The 12,590-nt window shown below is 46.4% G+C and overlaps 1 protein-coding gene across 2 annotated transcripts in view; it reads right to left on the reverse strand.

The window, feature by feature from the left end:
• The window catches only part of slc39a13 (solute carrier family 39 member 13), a 51,978-nt gene extending 41,921 nt beyond the window's left edge, over positions 1-10,057 (reverse strand). For both annotated transcript variants that reach the window (XM_020518131.2, XM_048606951.1), the window contains exon 1: positions 9,820-10,057. The gene's annotated coding sequence lies outside the window, so the exon portion shown is untranslated. The remainder of the gene's footprint in view (positions 1-9,819) is intronic.
• Positions 10,058-12,590: the final 2,533 nt, after the last annotated feature.

A 12,590-nucleotide genomic window follows, 5' to 3' on the forward strand; every position in this document is an offset into this window, starting at 1 on the left:
ACCATTCCAGGTGTGGGGACAAGAAAAGTAAGTGGTGATAATAGAGTGCAGGGCTGGATGAACACAGCAGGCCAAGCAGCATGCTCGGAGCATGCTGCTTGGCCTGCTGTGTTCATCCAGCCCTGTACTCTATTATCACCACTTACTTTTCTTGTCCCCACACCTGGAATGGTTTCCTGTACTGTGCTGCCACAGTAAGTTAGCTCATTCATCCTACAGCCATCACTGTCATTCAAACAAACTGAGAAAACCTGAAACCTGTTGGACAATTGCCAAGGCTGTGGCTCCTGTCCTCTGGGTTTCCTTGCCTGCTTGCTTGCAGTCACACCCTCCTGTCCCTGACCACTGATAAAATCAGAACACCCTACCATAAGGGGTGTGACTGCCTCCAGAACAAAGAGTTCAGGTAACTTTCCACCTCCTCAATGTACTGCAGTGTCTGTATTTCAGCGACTTGCTGATGTTCCTGCAGTCACAAGCAATGTATTTGCCCTGGATCAGACAGGCATCCAGAAGCTCTCATTTTCTTCAATTGCAGTCCATCACAGTCCATCACCTGTCCTGCCATCTCCGTGTTAATTAATTAATCATAAAAATATGAATTAGTAGAAGCCTACACCTCCCAAAAGATTTTAGCACTGTTAGTAAACTTTACAAGATTTATGAAACAATACCAATAAAAGTTAGTCACTCTTAATAACAGTTGCTGATTTATCATCTAAATTAAAACAAAGAACTGCAGATGCTGCAAATCTAAAACACAAACAGAAATTGCTGGAGATACTCAGCAGATTCTGGCAGCATCTGTGGACAGAAAGAGTTAACATTTTGGGTCCAGTGGTCCTTCTTCAGGACTGATGGTAACTAAGAAATAGTCACAGAGTCATACAGCACAAAACAGACCCTTCAGTCCAACTCATCCATACTGACCAAACATCCCATCTGCTAGCCTTTGGCCCATATCCCTCTAAACCTTTCCTATTCATATACTTGTCCAGATACCTGTTAAATGTTCTAATTGTACCCACCTCCAATACTTCCACTGGCAGTTCATTCAAATTACCCCTCAGGCACTTTTTAAATCTTTCCTCACTCATCTTAAACCTATATACTAGAGCTTTGGACTCCCCCCAGCCGGGGAAAAAGACCTTGGCTCTTCACCCTATCCATGCCCCTCATGATCTTATAAATCTCTGTAAGGTCACCCCTCAGCCTTGATGCGCCAAGGAAAATACTCCAGCCTATTCAGCCTCTCCCTATAGCTCAAATCCTCCAACCCCAGCAACATCTTTGTAAGTCTTTTTTACACCCTCTCAAGTTTAACAAGATCCTTCCTGTAAAGGGTGACCAGCATTGTATGCAGTATTCCAGAAGTGGCTTCACCAATGTCCTGTACAACGGTAACATGACATTCAACTCCTATACCAATGTTATGACCAGTGAAGGCAAGCATGCCAAATGCCTTCTTCACCTTCCTGTCTACCCACTTCCAAGGAATTATGCACCCACACCTCTAGGTCTCTTTATTTGGCAACACTCCCCAGGGCCCTACCATTCACTGCATAAGTGCTGCCCTGGTTTGCCTCACCAAAATGCAACACCTGTACCTCACATTTATCTAAATTAAATTTCATCTACCACTCCTAAGCCCATTGACCAATCTGATCAAGGTCCCGTTGTACTCTGAGGTAACCTTCTTCACTGTCCACTACACCAGCAATCTGCAATCTTAGTAACCACTCCTTCGATATTCACATCCAAATCATTGATATAAATGACAAAAAGCAGTGAACCCAGCACCGATCCTTGTGACACAGCACTGGTTACAGGCCTCCAGTCCGAAAGACATTCTTCCATCACCATCCTGTCTCCTATCTTCAAGCCAATTTTGTATCCAATTGGCTAGCTCCCCCAGATCCCATATAGTCTAACCTTACTAACCAGTCTACCATGTGGAACCTCATCAAATGCTTTACTGAAGTCCACACAGACGAAATCTGTTGCTCTGCCTTCATCAATCTCCTTTGTCACTTCTTCAAAAAACTCAACGTAGTGAGACATGATTTTCCACACACAAAGCCATGCTGACTATCCCTAATCAGTCCTTGCCTTTCCAAATGTACAGAAATCCTATCCCTCAGAATCCCCTCCAACAACTTACCCACCACTGACTCAGCAATCTATTGTTCCCTGGCTTTTTCTTACAGGTTTTCTTAACTAATGGCACCACATTAGCCAACTTCCAGTCCACGGCACCTCACTTGTGGTTACTGATGATACAAACATCTTAGCAAGAGGCCTAGCAATCTCTTCCCGAGCTTCCCACAATGTTCTGAGAAACACCTGGATTAGGTCCCAGGGATTTAGCTACCTTTAGCGTTTTAAGACGTCCAGCACCTCCTCTTCTTTAATATGGACACTTTTCAAGATATCACTATTTATTTCCCCAAGTTCTCTAGCTTCCATGTCCTTCTCTACAGTGAATACCGACCTGAAATACTCGTTCAGTATCTCAGCCATCTCAGGTACATAGACGGCCTTGTTGATCTTTAAGGGGCCCCATTTCCTCCCTAGTTATTCATTTGTCCTCAATATATTTGTAGAATCTCTTTGGATTCTCCTTAACTATTTGCCAAAGCTATCTCATGCTCTCTTCTGGCTCTCCTGATTTCCCTCTTAAGTATACTCTTAATGCCCTTATACTTTTCTAGGGATTCACCTGATCCCAGCTGTCTATAGCTGATATATACGTCCATCTTTTTCTTAACCAGAGCCTCAATTTCTCTCATCATTCAGCATTCCATACACCTAACAGCCCTGCCTTTCACACTAACAGGAACCTTGTGTCTCTGAACTCTCGTTATCTCATTCTTAAAGTCCTCCCACTTCCCAATCATCCTTTCACCCGCAATCAGCTTTCCCAAATCAACTTAGGAAAGTTCCTGCCTAATCAAAACTGGCCTTCCTCCAATATAGAACTTCAACTTTTTGATCAGTTTATCCTTTTCCATAACAGTTTTAAAACTAATAGAATTATGATCACTTGCACTAAAGTGCTCCCCCACTGACCCCTCCGTCACTTGTCCTACCTTATTTCCCAACAGAAGGTCAAGTATTGCTCCTTCTCTAGAAGATACATCCACATATTGAATAACAAAGTTTTCTTGTACACACTTATGAAGTCAGAGTCATACAGCCCCATCCAAAGCCTTAACACTATGACAGTCCCAGTCTATGTGTGGAAAAGTTAAAATCCCCTACCATTACAAACCTATTTTTCTTTCAGATATCTGAGATCTTCTTACACATTTGCTTCTCAGTTTCCCACTGATTATTGTGGGGGTCTGTCATACAATACCAACAAGGTGATCGACCCTTTCTTATTTTTAAATTCCACACATAACTTTACTGGACGATCTCCCAGGAACATCCTCCTTAAGTACAGCCGTAGTGTTCTCCCTAACCAAAAACACTATTCCCCTCCGTTTGTGCCTTCCTTGCTATCCTTCCTGCAGCATCAGTACTTTGGAACATTAAGCTGTCAGTCCTGGCAATCCCTGTGCCAACTTTCCCTAATAGCTATGATATCCCAGTTGCATGTTCCTATACCAACCATGCCCTAAGTTCATCTGCCTTACCTGTCGGACCTCTTGCATTGAAGTGAATGCAGTTTAACTTATCAGTTTTACCTAGTTCTCTGCCAATCCTTGTCTGCCTTGACTATTCGACTTGCTCCCCTTATCTACCATAACAGCCTCAGTCTTTTCTCAATATCTTTATTCTTCATATATTCACAGGATGAAGGCGTCACTGGCTAGGTAGCATTTATTATCCATCCCTAATTACCCAGAAGGCTGTTAAGAGTCAACCACATTGCTGCGGGTCTGGGGTCACATGTAGTCCAGACCAGGTAAGGATGGCAGTTTCCTTCCCTAAGGGACATCAGTGAACCAGATGGGTTTTTCTGACAATCAATAATGGATTCACAGTCATCATTTGATTCTTAATTCCAGATATTTATTGAATTCAAATTCCACCATCTGCCGTGGTGGGATTCGAACCAGGGTCCCCAGAATGGCCTCCCCCTTTCGCTTTGGTTTCTACCCTTACTAATTTAAAGCCTCCCAAGTAACACTAGCAAATGTGCCCACAAGTTATTGGTCCCCTTCCAATTTAAATAGAACGCATCCCTCTTATACAGATCACTTCTACCCCTGAAGAGACCCCAATGGTCCAAAAATGTAAACGCTTGTCCCCAGCACCAGCTCTTCAGCCACGCTTTCGTCTGCTCTACCCTCCTACTCCTACTCTCACTAGCACATAGCACTGGTATAAGTCCAAATATCACTATCCCAAGGACCTACTTTTTAAACCTTCTGTCTGGTTTCCTATATTCTCTCTGCAGAACCTCATCCCTTTCCTTACCTGTGCCATAGGTACCAATGAGCACAATGGCCACTTGCTGGTCACTCCCCGCTTTCAGAATATTCCTATCCCTCTCTGAGATATCCTTCACACTGGCACCAGGGAAGCAACACACCATTCTACTGACTCACTGACAATCGCAGAAACATCCGTCTTTGCCCCTACAAGACAGTCCTCTATTACAATCAATTGCTTGGAACCTGATGCACACCTAATAGCACCAGTCACAGTACCAGAAACCTGGATGTCGTCCTATACTCTCTGAAAGGCTATCCCCCGCTACAGCATCCAAAACAGCATACTTGTTTGAGATGGGAAAAGTCACAGGAGTGTCCTGCACTACCTGGCTATCTCTCCTACCATTCCTATTAGTCAACCATCTACCTGATTGTATCTGGGTGCCTCCAACTTCCTGAAAATGCCATCCATCACATCCCCTTGCTCGTGTAACCTCCTCATTGCCTGTAACTGCCCATCTAGCTGATCCATGTGGTTTGTTAGGATTCCCACCAAACATACTTCCTGCAGACATCATTGCCAGAAACATTCAAATTCTTCCTGATCTCCCACGTCTGACAGGAAGACTACATCACACTAAAAATTATTTCCACTTTTTAACAATCTACAGACCAGAAATTACCTAAAAGCAGATAACATACTTTGTTCAAAATGCAGCGTTAGCACAGTCTTACTGCTCAAAAAACACTGCTCTATAACAATCCTTAATAATAAAAATCAGCCAAGAGACAAATCACAGTACAAACTTAAAAAATGCCATCACTTTACTCACTACAAGAGAAACAGTGGTAATTTATGCTGAAGACAGGGGTTAGGGGTGGGGTTAAAGGATTAAATGATAGGTGGAGCCCAAGAGACAGAAAGACGGTTTGGCAGATGGATAATGGTAAATCAGGAGCATAAATAGGTGAAATGGGTTAGCTGCGCTGAAAGCAGCCCTTGTGATTACAGAGCCTGGGGTGAAGGGGTGGGCAAAGGACATGGAAGGTGGTGTTCAGGCCCTAAAATTATTGAATTCAATATTAAGTCCTGAAGGCTGCAGGGTCCCCAAGTGGAAAACAAGATGTTGTTCTTCCAGCTTGTTTTGAGCCTCACTAGGGAACTGCTGCAGGCCCGAGACAGAAATGTTGGCTAGGGAACACGGTAGTATGTTGAAGTGGCAGGTAACTGGAGGCTCAGGGTCATTTTGCAGACAGAATATAGAAATACTGCACCAGTCTGTGTTTCATTTCCCCAGTGCAGAGGAGACTACATGGTGAGCAGCAAGTACTGTAGACTAGATTGAGTGATGTGTAGATAAATCACTACTTAACCTGGATGGTGTGTCTGGAGCCTTGGGTAATGAGAGGGGAGGAAGTAAACGGGCAGCCATTACACCTTCTGCGATTGCATGGGAAGGTGCCATGGGGTGTTGGGAGTGGAGGAGGATTGGATTAGGGTGTCCCAGAGGAAACGGTCCTTGTGCATTGTTGACAAGGGAGAGGAATGTGTGTCTAGTTGTGGCACCCCGCTGAAGGTGCCAGAAATGTAAGCTTACCATCCTTTGGGTGCAGACACTGGTGAGGTGAAAAGTGAGGACCAGGGCACTCTATCAGTTTTGTGGGAGGGAAGGGGAAGGGGTGAGGGCAGAAGTGCAGAAAATGTGTCGGACACAGTTGAGGGACCTGTCTGATGGCAGTAATTCTTGATTGAGGAGAAAGGTGAATATTTCTGAGGCCCCGCCTCAGTAGGTTGAAACATCAAAACAGATGCAATGGATGCAGAAAAACTGGAATCTTTACAGGAAGCAGGGTGTGAGAATGTATAATCCAGGTAACTGTGGGAGTCAGTGGTTTGTAATGGAATATTAGTGGCCAGCCCCAGAAATGGAAACAGAGATGTTGAAGAAGGGAAGGGAGGAGGTAGGTCAGGTGAAATTGAGAGAAGGATGGAAATTGACAAATTTCTCCAATTCCAGATGAGAGAGGGGGAAGCAGTACTGACGATGTCATTGATGTACCAGAGAAAGAGTTGTGAGGAAGGACCCGACTAGGACTGGAGCAATGAATGTTCTATGTACTCAACAAACAAGCATCACTGGGGGCCATGTGGGTACCTGTGGCCAAAATACCTTTGATATCAACGATGCTTCCGACAAGTCCCACATGGGAGACTGATAAGAAAGGTGAGAGCCCATGGGATCCAGGAAATTTGACAAATTGGATCCACAGTGGACTGAGTGACAGGAAGCAGAGGGCGACAGTTAAGGGGTGTTTTACCGACTGGAAGTATGTGTTCAGTGAGGTCGCACAGGATCAGTTATGGCAGCCTTATGGTTTGTGGGGCAGCACGGTGGCTTAGTGGTTAGCATTGCTGCCTCACAGTACCAGGGACCTGGGTTTGATTCTACCCCCAAGCAACTGTCTATGTGGAGTTTGCACATTATCCCCGTGTCTGCGTGAGTTTCCTCCAGGTACTCCGGTTTCCTCCCACAGTCCAAAGATGTACAGGTTACGTGAATTGGCCATGTTAAATTGCCCATAATGTCCAGGGAAATGTAGGTTACGTGGGTTAGCCATGGGTTGTGCATGGTCAAAGGGATAAGTTGGGGGCGGTGGGTCTGGGAGGGATATTCTTCACAGGGTCGGTGTGGACTCGATGGGATGAATGGTCTTGTATCCATACTGAAGAGATTCTATGATCTATGATATAAATGATTTAAATGATTTAAATTTGAACATAGGCGGTATTGATCAGTAAATTCGCAGGTGATACAAAAATTGACAGGATGGTAAATAGTGAGGAGGATAGCCTTAGATTACAGGAAGGTATAGACGGGCTGGTCAGATGGGCTGATCAGCAGCAAATGGGACTCAATCCAGATAAGCCTTAGGTGATGCACTTGGGAGGACGAACTAGGCATGGGAATACATGATGAGCAGTAGGAAGCACTGAGGATCAGAGGGCCTTTGGTGTGCATATACACTGGTCCCTTAAGGATAGCTGGATAAAGTGGTTAAGGTGGTGTGTAGTCTACTTAGATAGCAAGGTGTAGAGCTGGATGAACACAGCAGGCATGCAGCATCAGAGGAGCAGGAAGGCTGACGTTTCAGGCCTAAACCCTTTTAAGAGAAGGGAGGTGATTCTGGAACTGCATAAAATATTGGTTAGGCCAGAGCTAGAATACTGTGTCAGTTCTGGAACCTACGTAACTATAGGGATGTGATAGCACTGGAAAAGGTACAGGAGGGATTTACCAGGATATAGCCAGGGATGGAGACTTTCAATTATGAGAACAGACTGGACCAACTGGGGTTGTTTTCCCAAGAGCAAGAGGAGATTGAGAGGGGAATGTGATTGAGATGTATAAAATTATGGGATGATGTGGAGGTGCTGGTGTCTGACTGGGGTGGACAAGGTCAGATGTCAGATAATACCAGGTTGTAGTCCAACAGGTTTATTTGAAATCACAAGCTTTTGGAGTGCTGCCTCTTTGTCAAGTGAGACACACACACACAGGCACAGAATTTATAGGCAGAGATATCAATGGGCAGAGAGATCAAAAGATCATACAAATGGTGCGCGTGGAGTGTCAACAGGCTGAATAATAGATCTCTGCAAGTGATCAACAGTGCCAGACGGTGCGAGTAAAGTGTGAAAGCTGAATAACTAGCGAAGGGATGATTTATAATCCAATTAAATGAGGCAGATAAATAATTACAAAAAATTAAAAATAAGGTGGTGCTGGAGACAAACCAAATGACTGGAATAACATAATAGATATTAGAGTCACATCTGCAATCTGGGCATATATACAACCTGCAGTGTATACATTTTGGGTTGTGTATGTACTCCGTGAGATTTATATACTCTAAGCTGTCTACATAATCTGAGGGGAGGGGGTGTTATATAGATCTCAAATTGTATATACAATTTCCAGGCATATACACTCTCTGGGGTACATATGCTCAAAGGGTATGTACACAATCTGGGGTTGTATCCACAATCTCAAGGCGTGTATACAATATGAAGGCATAACCAAAAACTGAGGGGTATATATATACTCTGGGAGATTTTATACACCCTGGGCATCAGGTCACAACCTGGGGATGTGTACAAAGAACAATGAACAAAGAAAATTACAGCACAGGAACAGGCCCTTCGGCCTTCCAAGCCTGCGCCGATCCAGATCCTCTATCTAAACCTGTCACCTATTTTCCAAGGATCTGTATCCCTCTGCTCCCTGCCCATTCATGTATCTGTCTAGATACATCTTAAATGACGCTATCGTGCCCGCCTCTACCACCTCCGCTGGCAACGCCTTCCAGGCACCCACCACCCTCTGCGTAAAGAACTTTCCATACATATCTCCCTTAAACTTTTCCCCTCTCACCTTGAAATCGTGACCCCTCAGAGGTTGTTTGCACAAACTAAACTCTGGGGGTAAGTACACACTCTGGGTCATATTTGCACTCTGGGGGTGTATACACAATCTGGGAAGGAACATAACTCAGGAGTGTATGTACACTTCGGGATTGTATCGACCGTCTGGGAGGTTACATATGCTCTGAAAGTGTATCTCCAGTCTACAGCTATATGTACAATCTAGGGTGTGTACACACAATCTGGTGCTGTATCCACAATCTAGTGGGTATACATACTGTTGAGATGCACCCACAATCTGGGGTTGTACAAGAGATATATACACAATTCGAGATTAAATCCACAATCTGGGACTGTGTTCACACTCTGAGGGTGAGATACACATTCTGGGTTATGTAAAAATCTAAGGGTTATGTACTTTCTGGGGCTGTGTACACACTCTGGGGGCGATATGCACTCTGGGGTATGTACACACTCTGGGGGCGTACAAACTGTGGGATATTTATACTGGAGGGTTATGTACACACTGGAGCTGTGTACACAACTGGGAGTTATACCCACTCTGCTTGTGCTCTCTCTCCATGGATGCTGTCGGACCTGCTGTAATTTCCGACATTTGTTGTCTTCAGCGAAGATTCCAGCATCTGCAGTAATTTGCTCGTGTTGAATCCACACACTCTGAGCGTTATATACACTGGAGAACGTACCCATTCTGGGGCTTGTACCCATTTTGTGGTATGCACACACTCTGGCGGTTATTTACACTCTGGGATATTTACAATGGCGATTATATACATAGTGGAGCTATGTACATAATCTCAGGGTGAAATGCAATCCGGAGCACGTACACGCTCTGGAGAACATACCCACTCCGGGGTCGAGGGGAACGTGACCAGCCGTGGCACAGATTCTCAGTTTGTGGAAACGCCGTTAACTTTGGGAAAACTTGATGAGTTTGTGGCGGTGGCAGCGCCCCCAGTCCCTGAGTCGGTACGATGAAGCGCTAACACTCACCTCCCCAGGGCCCAGCGACATTCGGATAGCGCTTTAACGAGCGACTTAACACTCCAGGCCGGGGACAGGAACAGTCACTGCCGCCGCCGTGTCCCAGTCTCTTGGATCTCAGCTCCTCTTCCCACTCGCCCTTCGATCCCGAGCATCCAGCCGCAGCCACGTAGTCAGACGACAGCGCAGACGTCCGGCCAGCAGCGTGCACGGGCACGCGGCAACTCCCGAGGCAGCGTGCGCGAGCGCGAGCATCAGCGCGAGGACGCTGAAGGGGCGGGACATGCGCAGTACCGTCCCGCCTCTTTCCGCTCTGGTCCCGCCCAGGTGGCTGGGCCCGCGCGGATGCTTATCATTTAATCGCCCGCGCACGTGCGGCAACTGTCAACATTTCACCCTCACACCCCAGACCCTGCCTAAACCCCATACCACCATCCTCACCCCCAGACCCTGAGTAAACCCCATATCACCATCCTCACCCCCAGACCCTGACTAAATCCCATACCACCACCCTCACCCCCAGACCCTGCCTAAACCCCATACCACCACCCTCACCCCCAGACTCTGCCTAAACCCCCTACCACTACCCTCACCCCCAGACCCCGACTAAACCCTATCACCCCACCATCCCCGACTCCAGACCCTGACTAAACCCCATCCACCTGCACTCTTAGGCACTGAATAGACCCCATCTGCCACCCTATCCCCAAGACCCTGACTAAACACTCCTTTACCCACTAATCCCACAACCCCTGACCCCAACTAAACCTTATATACCCAATCCCAGACTCCACTACCACTCCTAGACTCCACCCCTGCACCCCCAGTCCCTTCAAACATCCACTCACAACTAGAGTACCCCACTCAGAGATTGCACCCACAGCTGCACCCCCCATTTCAGAGACACCCTTCCCAAACAGCCCAATCCATAGCACCCACCCCCTCACACCGTATGAGTCTCACACGTGCTTTCTAGAGATTGCTACCCAACTCAGAAGTATACAAACAGGGTCCCTCACACCCAGGGACTTTGCCTATGCTGCATCAACTCAGCATGATGGGTGGGAATGGGTTGGTGGTGGTGGTGGGTGTGAACGATTGGTAGAATGGGAAGGATTGATGGTGAGAGAGGCTGGTAGGGGGGATGGAAGAATAGATGGTGCGGGGGCAGGGTTTGTCATGGTGTAGCGGATAAAGGGTTGGTGGGGAGGGAAGGGTTGATGTTGAGAGGTGGAGAGTTGGTGGTGGGGTGGGAAGGGTTGCTAGTGGGGGGGCAGGGTTGGTGGTTGGGGTGTAAGGATTGATGGTGGGTGTGTAAGGGTTGATCGGTTTGTGGTAGGGAGGAGGTGGAGGTTGGTGGTGAAGGTGGGGGAAAGGTTGGTGGAGGATGGAGAGATGGTTTATTGGTTAGAGGGGATTAAGAGTTGATGGGGCGATGGGCGTAGAGTTGGTAGTGAGGGGAAAAGGTTGGTGGTGATGGTGGCAGCCTTTATCCATTACCTGTGAGTGCTGTGCAGGGGGATAGCGAGGAGGGAGTGGTGTGTAGGTGGTGACAGAGGAGGAGTGGAAGTAGGCTTTTTGGTCTGCTTGGCGGTGTCAGAGGTAGGCGGAGAAGGAGCAGGTCAGGGAATATAGGGAGATGGAAAAGAAGAGTGTAGGCAATGAGAAGAAGTGAGAAAGAGTGGTTGGGTGGGAAGGAGTGTGTAAGGAGGAAAGGGTGCAAGTAAGGTGTAGGAAGATAAGGGAGACAGGGAGGAGGGGAGGAAGGTAGGTGGTTGGAACATTGAAGGAGGCAGAGTGTGGTGTGAACAGAGGAGCAGGGAAGAAAGCTGGAAGGGAACAGAGCAGTGGGGTGAAAAGGGTTTAAGATAATGTTGTCAGGTCACATCTGTATCCCATGTACTATTTTGTTATTTTTTCATGGGACATAGGTGTTGCTAGCTAGGCCAGCATTTATGGGTCATTCCAAATAGGTGGTGGTGAGCTGCCTTTTGAATGGCTGCAGTCATGAGATGTGAGCAGATCTACAATGCTGATAGGGAGGAAGTTCCAGGATTTTGATCCGGTGACACCAATGGAAGGGTGATATATTTCCAAGTCAGGATGGTGAGTGATTTGGAGGGGGCCTCGAAAATTGTGCTCTTATTCTTCCACTACCTTTCTCCTGTTCAGTGAGAAGAGGCCATGCCTTTGGAAGATGCATTTGAAGAAACCTTGGTGAGTTACTGCAGTTCATTTTATAGATAGGAGTGAATTTTTGTGGATATGATGCTAGTCAAATAGGTTGCTTTGCTCTGGATGTTGTCAAGCTTCTTGAGTGTTGTTGGAGCTGCACTCATCCAGTTAAGTGGAGAGTATTCTGTCACACTCTTGACTTGTGCCTTGTAGATAGTAGACAGGCTTTGAGGTGTCAGGAGGTGAATTACTTGCAGTATTTCTAGCCTCTGACCTTCTCTTGTAGCCATAGTATTTCATACGGTGAAGCAAATTACTGCAGGTGCTGGAATCTGCACTGAAAACAACAAATGCTGGAGATCATAGCAGGTCAGACAGCATCCATGGAGAGAAAGTAAGCTAATGTTTCGAGTCCAGATGCCTCTAGAGGAGCAGGGGAGAGAGCTAGAAAGGAACAGAGGAGTTGGAGGAAGATGGTTTAAGATAATGTGTTCTGGTCACATCTATTTTGTTATTCTTTCATGGGATGTGGATGTCACTGACTAGGCCCCAGCATTTATTTGTCAACTCGAGTAGCCCTGGAGAAAGTGGTGGTGAGCTGCCTT

The sequence above is a fragment of the Rhincodon typus genome, chromosome 17, assembly GCF_021869965.1.
Source record: "Rhincodon typus isolate 14 chromosome 17, sRhiTyp1.1, whole genome shotgun sequence".
Taxonomy (NCBI): Eukaryota; Metazoa; Chordata; class Chondrichthyes; order Orectolobiformes; family Rhincodontidae; genus Rhincodon; species Rhincodon typus.